Genomic DNA, 15,462 nt, shown 5'->3' on the forward strand with positions numbered 1-15,462 from the left:
GTTTGGACAAAGAAACAAAGGGGTGACGTGATGTCTGGAGGCTGGACTTGTGAAGAGTCTCACATGGACTCGATGTGTTTAGCTTTTAGTGAAATAAAAAATAAAAGATCATGACACATTCTCAATAGGTTGTGAATAAGAATGCAGTTTGCACTTTCTGAGCAGGATTTCCTCGGCCCTGCAGTGTCCAACAGCCAGCAGACAGTTCACTTATTCCCGGTGAGGTAAAGCAGAACAGCATTCGGGACTTCAAGGGTTTCATCCTCTACCAGCACAATGTCATAAGAGTCCAAGTATGACTGCTTCTTCTCCTCCACCTTGTCACTGAGGTACCTAATCTTGAGGATGTTCTCCATGTCCTGAATTCCATCAGCCATGGTCAGATATCCCAGAGAGTCTCCCATCAGCAGAGTGTTGGGTCGAGTTCTCAGCTCCTGGAAGTGTCCGGTGTTCAGCAGCGCTCCTTCTCTTTTAATGTAGATGTGGATCAGCTCTCCTTTGGAAGCTTTCAGCAGCCCAATCTCGTTGAAGTCCATGTAGTTGGAGAAGACTTTGATGTTGGAGTGGATGACGATGGCCTGACGGATCACCTCCGTCACCTTGTCTTTTTTTGTTTTGTTTTGGTTTTGCGTCATTTAGCCTGGCCGACCATCCACTCCCGACCGACCAGGTCTTGCTTTTTTTTGTTTGTTTTTTGGTTCGGTTTTGCTTTGTTTAGTCCGACCGACCGCTTCCAAATGACCGGCTTTCTTCGTCCCGACCGACCGGCCACATTTTTTTGTTTTGTTTTGTTTTGTTTTGTTTTGTTTTGTTTCGTTTAACCCGACCGACCAACTGCTCCTGACCGACCAGGTCTTGCTTTTGTTTTTTTTTTTTAGGTTTGGTTTTGTTTCGTTTCGTTTACCCCGACCGACTGCTCCCAACCGACCAGTTCTTGCTTTTTTTTTTTTTTTTTGTTTTGTTTTGGTTTGGTTTTGTTTCGTTTACCCCAACCAACCCGGCTATCATATTTTCTTTCTTTCTTTCTTTCTTTCTTTCTTTCTTTCTTGCTATCCCTCTGTCTTTCTCGACCGAATGACCGGGTGTGCCTGGTTTGTGCCAACCAACTCCGCCAACGTGCCTTGTCATCGCGAATGAGAGAGGCAGAGACCTCTTGCTTTCATTATGTGTTTCTCATCGTTTCTCTGTTTCTGTCCCTCTCCACCTCCACCACTCCCCGAGGAGCTTTTTTTCCTTCTCTCCCCGTGGTGTTCGCGAAGGACAGGGCAAAAAGCACGTGGACCCACGGCTTGAAGTGCATGGGTTACGTGAAGACCGAGGCAGTGAGCCGACTCTCTGTGTCATCCCCTCCGTGTGGTGTTCACGAAAGACAGGGCTAAAGCGAATCGAACGAAGACTATGATGCGCGCGGGTTACGCAAAGACCAAGGCAGCAGGCCGAATCTTTCTTTCATTTCGCGTCTCTCCCTTGACGTTACTTTGCATCCTGTCTCTCGTTCTCACTGGGTGGTGTTCGCGAAAGACAGGACCTTTCTTTCATTCCATGTCTCTCTCTCTCCCCATGGTCATCGCGAAACACAGGGCTAAAGTGAATCAAACGACGGCTACGATGCATGCGGTTTACGCAATCTCGAGGCAGCCAGCCGACTCTTTCTTTTCATTTCATGTCTCTCTCTTGACGTTACTTTGTGTCCTTTCTCTTGTTCTCACCCTGTGGTGTTCGCGAAACACAGGGCGAAAGTGTGTGGACCGAAGGCTCCAAAGCGCACGGGTTACGTGAAGACCAAGGCAGCGGGCTGACTCTTTCTTTTCATTCCGCGTCTCTCCCTGGACGCTACTTTGCATCCTGTCTCTCATTCTCACTGCGTGATGTTCGCAAACGATAGGAAAAAAAGTGCATGGACCCACATCTCCAAAGTGCACAGGTTATGCGAAGACTGAGGCAGCGAGGCAGCGAACCAACTCTCTGTGTCTTCCCCTCCGCGTGGTGTTCGCGAAAGACGGGGCTAAAGCGAATCAAACAAAGGCTACGGTGCACGCGGTTTACACGAAGACTGAGGCAGTGAGCCGACTCTGTCTCTTCATTTCATGTCTCTCCGTTGACGTTACTTTGTGTCCTTTCTCTTATTCTCTCCCCGTGGTGTTCGCGAAAGACAGGGCTTTTCTTTCATTCCGTGTCTCTCATTCTCACCGCGTGGTGTTCGTGAAACACAGGGTGAAAGTGTGTGGACCGAAGGCTCCAAAGTGCGTGGGTTACGTGAAGACCGAGGCAGTGAGCCGACTCTTTCTTTTCATTCCGTGTCTCTCCCTTGATGTTACTTTGCGTCCTGTCTCTCGTTCTCACTGCATGGTGTTCGTGAAAGAAAGGGCAAAAAGTGTGTGGACCCACGTCTCCGAATTGTGCAGGTTACCCGAAGACCGTACCTCCTGCATTGAGACAACAAAAGTACTGAAGAACAGAACTTTTGAAAAAGAGTATTCCTTTTATTCTTTTTGCCTATTTATATATTAACTTCCTGAAGGGTGGGGAAAATGTTGCTGTGGCCCATTACATGGTGAGCCAGAGAGGAACAGGCCGACATTCCCACATCACTGAACGCAGTGTACATAATCAAAGGTGATACATGGTTGTGTAACTAATTACGATCATGAATATCAGATATATTTTTAAAATACTAAAAAGGAAATTCCTGTTATGTATATGCAGTTGTGAAATTTGGACTAATTGTGTTTGTTTTTTTTTTTTTTTTAAATGTACAAAATTGAAAGATTATGGAGCGATGTGTATGGAAATGTCCTTAACTTGTTCCATACACTATTTCTCAATTTGGAATTGGAAGGGTTTCTAAACCCTGACAATGAACTGGAGTTATTTGCTCTGCCCTGGATCTATGTCCCACAGCTGTAGCAGCATCTTCAGGCATTCAAGGAAGCCTGGAATCACCATCGCTTGAGGGCAATCCCTCATGCAACTGTGGCTTAGTCAGCTACGTGAAGGAAATGCTGCTGATCCAGTTGAGATACAAATCCCCTCTTGTACCTTTACCTTCCTGTCTTCCTTTATATTTATTTATGTTAACTTTATTATTTCTACTTTTGTACTGGACGGTTCACTTGCCAAGAAAAAACATCTAATGTGTGTGAGCTCGCTTTCTGATTCAGAGTCCAGATTTATTAAGATTTCTTAACAAATTGAATGTAACAAAGCATGTTCAACAAAAACAATGTAGACGTATGCTGTCTAACACTGCTAGGAGAGCTTGGACATTTAAAAATTGTTATACTTGGTTTAGTAGCACAATAATATATGTTCTTTGTTAGAGCTGTGACAGGTCCTGTAATCTGTATGTTTTTTCTGTATTTGGTGTTTGTAAATTTTAACATAAACATATGCATAGATATTTCAATGGTGTAAAATAATATCTATACAATTTTATAGTTAATGAATTTACTCCTTGCACATCTTGTAGTCCAACCCACATTTGAAATCAAGTTTTGCCATACCATGTAGTCCCTAATCTCATTTACTTTTTTTTTTCATTTTTTTTGACTTGAGGAATGTGCATTTCTTAATAAAAGAGCTTGTTTTCAAATTATGCTTTCCTTTCAGGTTGCTGCTGATTATGGGATAGACTGGACAGGACCTCACACCCCACACCTAGAGGGTGTCACTGTACCTGATGCACAACTACCCCAGCAGCTTACCCAGGCTGAAGTTACAGCATTGCCTGATCCGGCAGTCCCTTTTTCTGCTGCACTATGGGCATACATGGATACAGTGTATATTCTTTAGGACATTTTTCAACAAACCTAGGCATATCACAACTCACCTTAACATAATCAGAATGAAACCGTTTGAAGTGGTTGAACAAGACTCAAAATCTGCAAATTTTTAGTGCATAATTTTATGACCGGTTGTGAATTTCTAATAAATGCCTGTGAAAACAAAAATGTAAAAATTAAGGCACAGCAAAGGGATATAAAACTGCTTTTATTGCATGCTGAATAATTTGAAGTTTTTTTTTTAAAAGCATTTAAACAATGTGCCAATAAAAAGCATTGTATAATAGAACTGACAGTTCTTTTCTTTAACTTCCACATGTTTATATTACAACTGTTCCCCAAAGACAGTCTTCTCCAAGTGTGGAAACATTTTGCTGTCACAATTCAGAAATGCACAAACCTCAACCATAGTTTTTGAATCTTTTACATAAAAATAAGCGACTCCATTAATGCACTCTCTCACCTCTCACCTTTAAACTGTCTTCCTGCAACAACTCACTGGTCGCCACATTTCTGTTACATGTCAAATGTCACACACACAACAATTTGAGCCCGGCAGCAGCAAAAACAAGAACTGTTGTGAACCTTCTTCTGAAGCATGCATTTGCCTCACAAGCTTACATCACAGCAGAACAATTGTAAAAACAACTAAACATATCTGTTTTAACATTTTATGCATTTTGGTAACATTAATTGGCTGCATAACACTTGAAGTTGTGACTTTAAACAAGTCCAAACCCTGTTTAAACAGAACTGACTGCTGCGTTCAGAGCTTCACAGAAAACAAAAGACTTACATGAAGGCAGCCAAAGAGTTTCCATGCATGTGCTTGACTGAGGCATTTGTCCATGCACAATTTCCACATGCAGCTCTTTTGGAAGAACCTCCCACTCCTGCCAGAACTCCAGAAGTTCCTGAAGACATCATGAGGAGGCTATAAAAGCATTTGGGACAAGATTTTACTAAAATTACGGTACATAAATCACTCATGGTCTGTGCTCTATGCAATTGTATGTTCAGGAAATATAATTTTAAAAATGCACATACATGTAAGGTGTACATGTAGTTTTGGATTCCAAGTGTATACAATTATCAGCAACTTAATTTAAGTTTAAAAAATATTAATGAAACCAGTATTCGACAATATGGCGTCACACCTATACCTAGATCAACTGATGACCAGGCAGTTACAATATTAAAATACAACAACAGTACAGTAACAGTATAAAATATAAACTCAACAAATAACTTGAAATTGGCAAGTGCATTTAGTAAAAAAGCATTTAAGTAAAAATGACTTAAGACCAGAATGACAAAGCCAATTCTTATACAAAAATGAAACTTCATTTCGGAAATCACTAATCTCTTTTGAGGCTGCACAGTGTTGTAGTGGTTAGCACTTTCGCCTTGCAGCGAGAAGATCCCTGGTTCGCGTCCCGGCTTTCCCGGGATCTTTCTGCATGGAGTTTGCATGTTCTCCCTGTGCATGCGTGGGTTTTCTCTGGGTACTCCGGCTTCCTCCCACAGTCCAAAAATATGCTGAGGTTAATTGATCATTCTAAATTGCCCGTAGGTGTGAATGTGAGAGTGATTGTTTGTCTTTGTATGTAGCCCTGCGACAGACTGGCGACCTGTCTAGGGTGTCCCCTGCCTTCGCCCGAGTCAGCTGGGATAGACTCCAGCCCCCCCCATGACCCTAGTGAGGATTAAGCGGTGTATAGATAATGGATGGATGGATGGATAATAATAATCAAAGCTGCAAGCAGCGTTGGACGGGTCCTCGCATCCGAGCGGCCCGGCTGGCCCACGCATATCCACGCTGCAATTGAGAGAGTAAATGTTTCAGGCAGATTGGACCATGTACAGGCTACTTACACAGCACTTCCTGTTTCATGGCAAGCAATCCAAAAAGATGAGGTGTGTAACGTAAACATTATGGATATCAGAAATGCTAATTTTGATAAGGCAGGATTAAATTAATACCATATTTGGAAGACACAGTCACCATTCATTTATTTTTGATACTAGATTTTGCTGAGTTCGGCACAATCAGAATTGTAAATAACTTGGGAAAAAAACTATTTCTACCTGTATGAATGTTATTGTGCATATATTGAATCACCAAAATATACAGCAAGCAAATTAAATAATTAAAATGATTTGCTCTCAATATGGTGAAAGCTTTTCCAGCTCCTAAAGAAAGCTGTTTGTACTTCATGCTTGATTGTGCTTAATTTAGTTATTCACCTTCTCTCATTACTTGTCTTTATTGTCAGCCCAGCTGTAGGGAAGCCAAACTGTTCATCTCTTTGAAATAAACATTTAAATGCAAAAAGATGAAATTACTTCATGCGCATAAGTTAAATAACTTAGCAAATGAAGTACTTAAACGGGAACATATGTGCTTAAGTCACATATATTCCCATTTGACATTTTCCACAGAAAACTCACTAGATGGCGGCCTTGAGCCAAAAATGCTCTAACATCTCAGCTCTAACATTGTGACATCATGTGGAGAGAAAACTAAGGGGGACTGTACTTTTAAAAGTTGCCAACCTCCTCAGGGTTCTGTCTTGGGACCAACACTGTTCACATTATATATGCTTCCTTTAGGCAATATTATTAGGAAACACTGTATTAATTTCCATTGTTATGCTGGTGACACTCAGTTGTATTTATCTATGAAGCCAGATGAAACTAATCAGCTAGGCAGACTGCAAGATTGTCTTAAGGACATAAAGACCTGGATGACCTGTAATTTCCTACTACTAAATTCAGACAAGACTCAAGCCATTGCATTTGGCCACAAACATCTTAGAAACTCGCTTTCAAAGCATATAGTTAACTTGGATGGCATTACATTGGCCTCCAGTACTATTGTGAGGAACCTCGGAGTTATCTTTGACCAGGACATGTCCTTTAACTCACACATAAAACAAATCTGTAGGACTTTTTTTTTTCATCTGAGAAATATTGTAAAAATCAGGAACATCCTGTCTCAGAGTGATGCAGAAGAACTAGTCCATGCATTTGTTACTTCTAGGCTTGACTTATAGTCAGGTTGTCCCAATAGCTCTCTGAAACATCTACAGCTGATCTAAAATGCTGCAGCCAGAGTACTGAGACAGATCATATTTCTCCCATACTGGTTTCTCTTCATTGGCTTCCTGTTAAATCTAGAATAGAATTCAAAATCCTTCTTCTGACATATAAAACTCTTAACAACCAATCTCCATCATATCTTAAAGACCTGATAGTACCATATTATCCTAGCAGAATTCTTCGCTCTCAGAGTGCAGGCTTACTTGTTGTTCCTAGAATCTCTAAAAGTAGAATGGGAGGCAGAGACTTCAGTTATCAGGCGCCTCTCCTGTGGAACCAGCTCCCAGTTTGGGTTCGGGAGGCAGACACCCTCTCTATTTTTAAGACCAGGCTTAAAACCTTCCTCTTTGACAAATCTTGGGTGACCCTGAGAGGGTCAGCTGGTGTCTTCATTGACTTCACCTTTCAACGTCCCTTAGTTCTGCCCCTAGTTATGCTGCTATAGGCCGAGGCTGCTGGGGGACTTCTCTTGATGCACTGAGCCCTTCTCTATCTACCTTTATATAGGGCTGGGCGATATGGCCTAAAAAAAAAAAAATTTCAGATTTTTTCACAAAAAATCCTGATTCATGATTTATCCAAATTTTTTTTTTACCCCCTACCTAAAATCAATTTGCGACGAAGAAATTGTTCAAAACAAGTTTCAATTTTATTTTGTTTAAATTTTCCCTTCTGGGGTTTAAGTTACATAAACAAGCCACAAAAAAGAGAAGGCAAGCAAGCTTTCAAAATGACATAATGCAGTCTAAAACTAACTTAAGAAAAACATTAAATTATAAGACCCTTTTTTGAGGTTGATAAAATAAAGTACAAACAAAACTCTCAGTTACCTGAACATGTTTTGCATAATAAAGAGGTGCTTGTGTGGTGAACAAAAAGTATTTGGTCACTATTTTAATTCCCTGAATCATGTTAACTAAATTAAACATATGGTGGTGCTTGGGCTGCCGCGGTCTTGTTCCTTTCGTAGGGAGCAATACCCCTCCCACTCGGCAGCATGCCTCTGTTTGAGGTGCTGCAGTAAATTGGTAGTACTGCTACGGTTCTTCGGTAGCAACAGCCTTTAAACAGACTTTGCAGCGAGGTGCTGTTTGTTCTGTGTCTGATGCCACAAACCCGAACCAATTCCAAATGACTGAAGATACGTTTCCTTTCTTCAGAGTAAGATCTGGAGACCAGCAGGCAGGCGTTGGTGACGGATGTTGATGAGAAAATCAATTTTCATTAAAACAAATTGATATTAAGTACAAAGTCGAATTAATTGATAAAATTGATTTATCGCCCAGCCCTACCTTTATATTTAATAATATACCGTTATTGCATTACATTCACTCTGTTTCTCCCTGTGTTCTTCTCCGAGTGTCCCCGGTCCCAGAGCTGGATGCTTCTGATCTGCGGTTGCTGTCCCACCAACTGGCCTAGTCTCCAACATGTTCACTGTGGGATGCTGCTGCTCACCTTCCTACAGCCCACTGCTTCCAGCTGCCTATTTCCACCAGTCGACTCTGCATCACCCTCACTATACTTGATATGCTCATCTACAGACTGCTTGAATTTTACTACCAGTTATATATGTAGTATATTTATGCCAGAGTAGTACATCATAACAGTAAACTATGAATCAATTTCAGTGTTAGCTTGTACTTTGTATGTATCATCTAGCTTATCATACATGTATCCAACTATGTGTTATATGTTCCTTGTTCCCCTCCCCCCTCTTATCCCATCCCTCCCCCTCTCCACCTCTCTACCTCTCCCCTTGCACCAATCTACCCCTCTACCTCTCTACCTCTATCCCTCTACCCCTCTACCTCTCTACCTCTCTACCTCTTCTGTCCCTCTCAACCCGCCCAGCCAGCAGGCAGATGGGTCCCCCCACATAAAGAGCCGGGTTCTGCTCAAGGTTTTTTTCCCTGTTAAAAGGGTGTTTTCCTGTCTCCTTAGGGCTTGCTCTGGGGGTCAGGCATATGGGTTCTGTAAAGCATCTTGAGACAATTTGACCTGTAATTGGCGCTATATAAATAAAATTGAATTGAATTGAAAAAATACATTGTCCTCCCTATGAGTTTTATGCTTGCCATAGGTAGACAGCTAGCTAATGGTGTGATTCTTCAAAACTCAAGGCATAACTTTTGTCAATGAAGACTCATTTTATTGTCACCATACTGCAACAAAAACACAAACTACAAACAGAAATCAGAACATGACCAATACATAAAGTAAGCATAATAGAACACACAGCAGAAAGATAGATAGATAGGTAGATAGATAGATAGATACTTTATTAATCCCGAGGGAAATTTAAGAAGAAAATGGAATGCCACAATATAAAGAACAATCAATTGACTAAATCGTAACTAACAAAGTCAAACAAATAAAGCATTTACAATGTTCAATGCCACAACATTGAAAAAATAAACAACAGGAGAAGCAGCAGCACCTAGTTCCACCCATGGCCTGACCAACACTAAAATTGCTATATGAAAATGCCCTGCTTTTAACACTTTCCATGGAAAAATCAGTAGGGGGCATTGCAGCACACAAAATTCTGCTGCAGGGCAGAACACACTGAGTGACACCTTTCATGTCACAAATAATCATTTGATCCATTTTTAATGTAAAAACATTGATTAGAAGACCTTTAAAATGAAAGGGAAGCAGCTATAACTACTCCATGCATTAGAGCTGTAACCACCATGATGCTCTGAAGCTCTTATGAACTATTGTTCATATAAGATAGAAAAGCCGTTAAATTCTCTTGGCTATGTGACCTTCATTTAGTACTTGTATTTTCTGATCACCAGGCTATGGCAACTCTTAAGATTGCGCATGATGAATGTGTTGTATGGTCCTATTCAGGCACAGATCCATCCATCCATCCATTATCTATACACCGCTTAATCCTCACTAGGGTCGCGGGGGGGCTGGAGCCTATCCCAGCTGACTCGGGTGAAGGCAGGGGACACCCTAGACAGGTCGCCAGTCTGTCGCAGGGCTACATACAAAGACAAACAATCACTCTCACATTCACACCTACGGGCAATTTAGAATAATCAATTAACCTCAGCATATTTTTGGACTGTGGGAGGAAGCCGGAGTACCCGGAGAGAACCCACGCATGCACAGGGAGAACATGCAAACTCCATGCAGAAAGATCCCGGGAAAGCCGGGACACGAACCAGGGATCTTCTCGCTGCAAGGCGAAAGTGCTAACCACTACACCACTGTGCAGCCCAGGCACAGATCCTTAGCTTCCAATACATATTATCAGTTGTGCAACAGTTGTGAGCTGGACATCCACACAAACAGCCACCATCAGTTTTTAATGAAAAGACAGGATCTTGTTATAGGGCTTGTAGTAAACTAATGACACATTTGAGCTGTATCCTCAATTTGTGTAGAACACATGAGAACCTGCTGATAATCTAAAAAGGTTCTCCATTGCCTTTCACACACCCATCCTTGCAGAGATAAAGTCTTTAAGGAGCCTATACCTTTGCTTGTGCCATAAATTTCTTCCAGTGTGTGAAGCTGTTTTAACAGCTCAGTGAATGTTGCCTGCCTGTTAGTGACAAAGGTATAAAGGCTGCAGTGGGGCAATGAAACCTGAAGGACTGCTCCCCATATGATCTCTTTCACTCTGCCTCTGTTGCTTGCTTTAACCTGGTTTTAGTACCAGACAGATGGGTGCCCTCCCTTTGCTGTTTAGCTGGCTGTAACCTGCAGCTACACAGAAAATGCACATCTTCAGTGTGACATTTCCTTTTAACAACTCTGCCAAGAGTGCACAAGTTCATTAAGCCAGCACGTCTCTAACAGCGAGCCTTGTTACATACCTTAAGATGTATTGTGTTTACATACCTTAAGATAGTTATGGTTTCAAGAGGCTTGGGCACAGGAAATGAGATGGCGCATGTAGGTATAAAACAAAGGCTTTTATTTTACAGAATACAAGATACAAGAAAACCAGAACTACAAAAGGTTGCCGGAAAACTACAACCAGAAATAAAGCAGGAACTGAGATCGCCAAAGGCATAAGACTATGAGCTACCCTAGTGGTCAGGAGGGTAACTACACTTAAAGTAGAAGACCAGAAATCAAAACCCACAGAAGGTGGATAAACGAAACCAGAATAAATGAACTACACTAGAAACAGAATACAGTCTGGACTTGCGGGAGACTGGGACTTAACCGAGCGAAGCAGATGAAGGACAGTAGGGTTTGGAGTCAGGATGTCTCCAGGGTGAGAGGAGGCTGGTGTTGGGAGCCAGGACAGCTGAAGGCAACGTGGAGTGTGAAAGGTGGGTGACTGGAGACTGCAGCGGCCTGGCTCCGAGTGAGGTGTCGGTGGAAAGGAGGGAGTAGTGAATTCCGGACAGGTGATACCGGGAGGGCAGGAGGGTGGTGAGGCTGGTGGTGAGCAGAGGAGCCGGCAGAGTAGACAGGCAGAGGATCCAGGGAACAGACGACAGCTGACCGTGGCAGGCAAAAACCGGGGAAGGCACGAGCAGGCAGCAAATCCAGACTGGAAGAAAACAAACACAAGTTGCAAAGAACTCGAAAACCAGGGAGCTGGCCTGAACTGAGCAGAGCACTGACTGGTTATCATTCACAGTCCAGAGGCATCTGTATTTATTGCAGCTGAGGTTGTCTTGATTATGAATGAGTGTTACTCATTCAGCTTACACACACACACACACACACACACACACACACACACACTGTTTAGCAGTGATCCTTGTTATATACCTTAAGATGTGATCAGTTCAAATGTATGCTTGAATTACTGTGTTACAACTTACCATTGCATGTTATGAATGAGTGTTACTCATTCAGCCGTTTACACACACACACACACACACACACACACACACATTAAAACAAACTCATCTTCATGCCCATCTTGATATTTTACTAAGATGTGCTGTCTTCTCATGTTTAAAGACAAAAGTGTTTTTACCCATTCCAAATGAATATTATTAGTATTAAAGAAGACAAACAGGTGCTCGACTAAGAAAGGTCCTAATGTAAAAATAATAACTCAACAGCACAAGCTGACTAACTGGCAGAATCTTCACTCCTGAATTCATCAGGGTGAATTACAGAATGTGTAAATAAAAGCCTTGTTATGATCCTGCTCTAGCGGGGATTCGGCAGAGGCCAGCTGTCTGTAGGAGAACAGGGCAGTGATCCGGCTAGCCATTACCTCCCTGGTTACTGGCGAGCCTGCCTTCTCCAGTCCTGACTGGGCAGGTGGCCACTTAGTGCCCCCCTTCTCCACAACGGAGGCACACACGGGCACAGAACCGCCGGTTCCTCTCCCCCAATGAAAGCCCAATCCTCCGAGCTGCATCGGCTCCTCCTCCAAAGGGGCTGCAGCCGGCTGGGGCATGGGTAGCTGGCTGGGTGTCGGGCGGTTTTGGTCGGGATGTGCAGGGAATTGCAGGTACCAGGCTCCTCTCTCCCGGCGGCGTTCCCGGAGGCGGTTATCCACTCTGATAGTTAGTGTGATGAGCTGGTCGAGGGTGGCGGCCTCCTCCCGGGAAGCCAACTCATCCTTTACAGTCTCACTAAGTCCTCTCAGGAAGACTCCCTCTATGGTCTCCTCATCCCAACCGCTCTCCGCCACCAGTGTGCCAAACTCCATGGCGAACTCCACCACATTCCGGGAACCCTGGCAAAATGAAAGGAGATGGCAAACTGCATCCCTACTCCGGACGGAATGGTCGAAGACCTTACGCATCTCCTGGACAAAGACGGCGTAGGAACAACGCGCGCTGACTGGGACTCCCAGACTGCCGATCCCCAATCGCGGGCTGACCCCGTCAACAGGCTGAGGAGGTAGGTGATTCGGGAGCGGTCTGATTGGTAAGTGAGGGGATGTAATTCAAACACCAACAAGACCTGCACCAGAAATGCATTGCAGGTCCCCATGTTGCCAGCAAAACGTTCTGGAACGGGCACAAATGGTTCACGTGCTACCGGGGGGCCCTGGCCAGCCCCCGCGGAACCAAAATCACAATCAACTGGAGAGGTGTTGCTCATACCCAGCCGTAGAGACTGTTGAGTAAACAATGCCGACAGCTCCGCCACTCTATCTGAAAGTCTGCCCACTTGTACCAGCAAGTCATGGTTTGATTCGTTTAGCTGTTTTGGCAGATTGTCATGGTGACCAATAAGCGCCCCCTGGCTGGCTACAGCCTGGTGGAGTTGTGGGGGTCTGGTACAGGTTCCAGCCCGCTCTGGGTAGTCTCGGGGTTCATATGGGTGGATCGTTCTGTCAAGGTGAAGGTGAATTTGCGAACCACAGAGAGACCACGCAGAACGACTCGGAAAGCAGATCAAACTGAATTTATTAAACAGAATCTATTTACAATCACCAGCACTCACTCGCAGAATAGAGGGGACGGGGTCAGGCTCCAGGGAGCGGCAGTCCGGAAGACCCTCGTTGGCCGGTCGGGGCAGTCCAGGGAGGGGGGAAGGGTCACGCCCTTACTTGGCTAGGGCGGCTGAGGTCCAGTCCTTCACTAAAGGACGGTGGGGGGAGAACGCAGGCTGCACTGGTGGCTGTTGGGTTTTCCAGGAGTCGTCCATCTAGGGCCTGACCACAAACTGAGGCAGTATGGTAGTACGATCCACCGTCCCCTGCCGTGTGAAGCTGGTCTTTATAGCAGCAGATGGAAATGCGCGACACACTGGCAGGGGAACAGGCGGCCAAAGAGGGGGGGTAAGCCCAGCCTGTAGCACCCCAAAAACACAGTCAGGCTTTCAGGGTTCCATACATAACAAACCTAAAGAAAAATCCTTGACAGGATTCATCGTTCATTGTCGTTAACATGAACTAAATTTTCAGTTGAAATACATGCCTGAATTGCACTTACCATTGCATGTTATGAATGAGTGTTACGCATTAAGCTGTTCACACACACACACACACACACACACACACACACACACACACACACACACACACACACACCCCCACACACACACACACACACACACACACACGCACACACTCTGATACCATAAGCAGCTGAGTTGCAATATAAGTATGGAGTTATTTTCATATCTTTCTTCAAGTGTGTGATCTTTCGGATTGAAAGCATTATTTCTGTATTTTATGTTCAGATTTTGAGCTCTACCATTTATACCTTCCCTGTCTTTCAAATAACTACTGCTGTGATGTAAATCTGCTCTGCTCACAGCCATTAATCTGTGCTCACATATAATATTGCAGCATAAATGTCCTGTGCTTCTGTTTAAGTGCACCTTCTCACGCTCAGATGCGGACACAGACTGCTTCTGTGTGCTCGCAGAACTTCACGTTGCAGATTTGTGGTTTTAGATCTTGAATGGTAGAACACTGTCAAGAGTCCCCAACCAATAGAGTGCCAGATATAATTCAGCCAATGAAGTCATTACTGTCTCCTTGACAGTACACTGGCTTTACTTTCTACAGAATCCCTTGCAGGTAGTTACTGTGTAACCAGGTTCAATCGCTCCCATGCCCCAGAACTAATTATCTGTACTACACGTGTTTGATAGTTTTTTGTAGCCCTAATAAAGTTAATATATATACCACATCTGCATTTCTTACTACAATCACTTCCTATTGCATCACTCGAGAAGAAAATTAGGTCAGTTAGGTCTCCTACAAGCAGTTGGTTGGTTCGGCAGATCACTTCCAGCATGGATCACCTCAAATAAGTATTCTATATTATTAATGCTTTCATTTTCTTCATATGTATTTGGCAAAGGAACATTTGTGGCATGGAAAAGCATCTAGCACTAATATTCTTGGCTGTCAAGTATTAATTGTGCCTACTAATGCAACACTGTTACTTGGGAACAAACAACAAAATTTACGTTGATGTGTTTCTCTTTTAATCTCATATCTGTGTTTAGGAACGGGAAAACTAGTCAAACAATCCTGTACCACCAACCTTACAATGAAAGGACAATCTACTGTACACCCTGAACCTTGGTCTTCCTGTGACAGTAATGGATAACTGGATACTGAGTTTAGAATCTAGGGGAAACACAACAACAAAATCAAACAAACTAAACTAAACTGCAGCAATGTGGTACCATTATGTGAATTAGCCAGAGCTAAAGCTAATGTAATGTCTATACTGTAATTTGAAAAATCAGTTTTGGTTGAATTTCTTCTTGTACATTTCAGAATCTTGCCCAAAGAGTATTAACTTGGCAACATAAACTATTCTATGTCAAACACTTTTGCATGGTATTGTATGAATAGATCCAGCTAAAAACTAGTCAAAAGTAGAGAGCAGGAACTACAGAGACAATGCAGTTGAGAAAGAAGAGGTTCATGTTTTCAAGTCAGACAGCAAAGTGTAGAACAGATAGAGAGGTTTCATCTCAAAATTTAAAACGATATTTCCATTTCATAATAGAGGCCTGAAAACATGACAGGCTTGAACCAGTAATGTAAGGTTTACTGAGCACAGGTCTTGTGAAGTGGTGTAAAGGTATCAAAAAATTGCAGAATAAATAGTTATTGCCACGTTGAAATTCAGTATCTGAGGTTTACAAATTTGCAAAGAAAAAAAAA

Source organism: Amphiprion ocellaris, chromosome 18 (assembly GCF_022539595.1).
Source record: "Amphiprion ocellaris isolate individual 3 ecotype Okinawa chromosome 18, ASM2253959v1, whole genome shotgun sequence".
Lineage (NCBI taxonomy): Eukaryota > Metazoa > Chordata > Actinopteri > Pomacentridae > Amphiprion > Amphiprion ocellaris.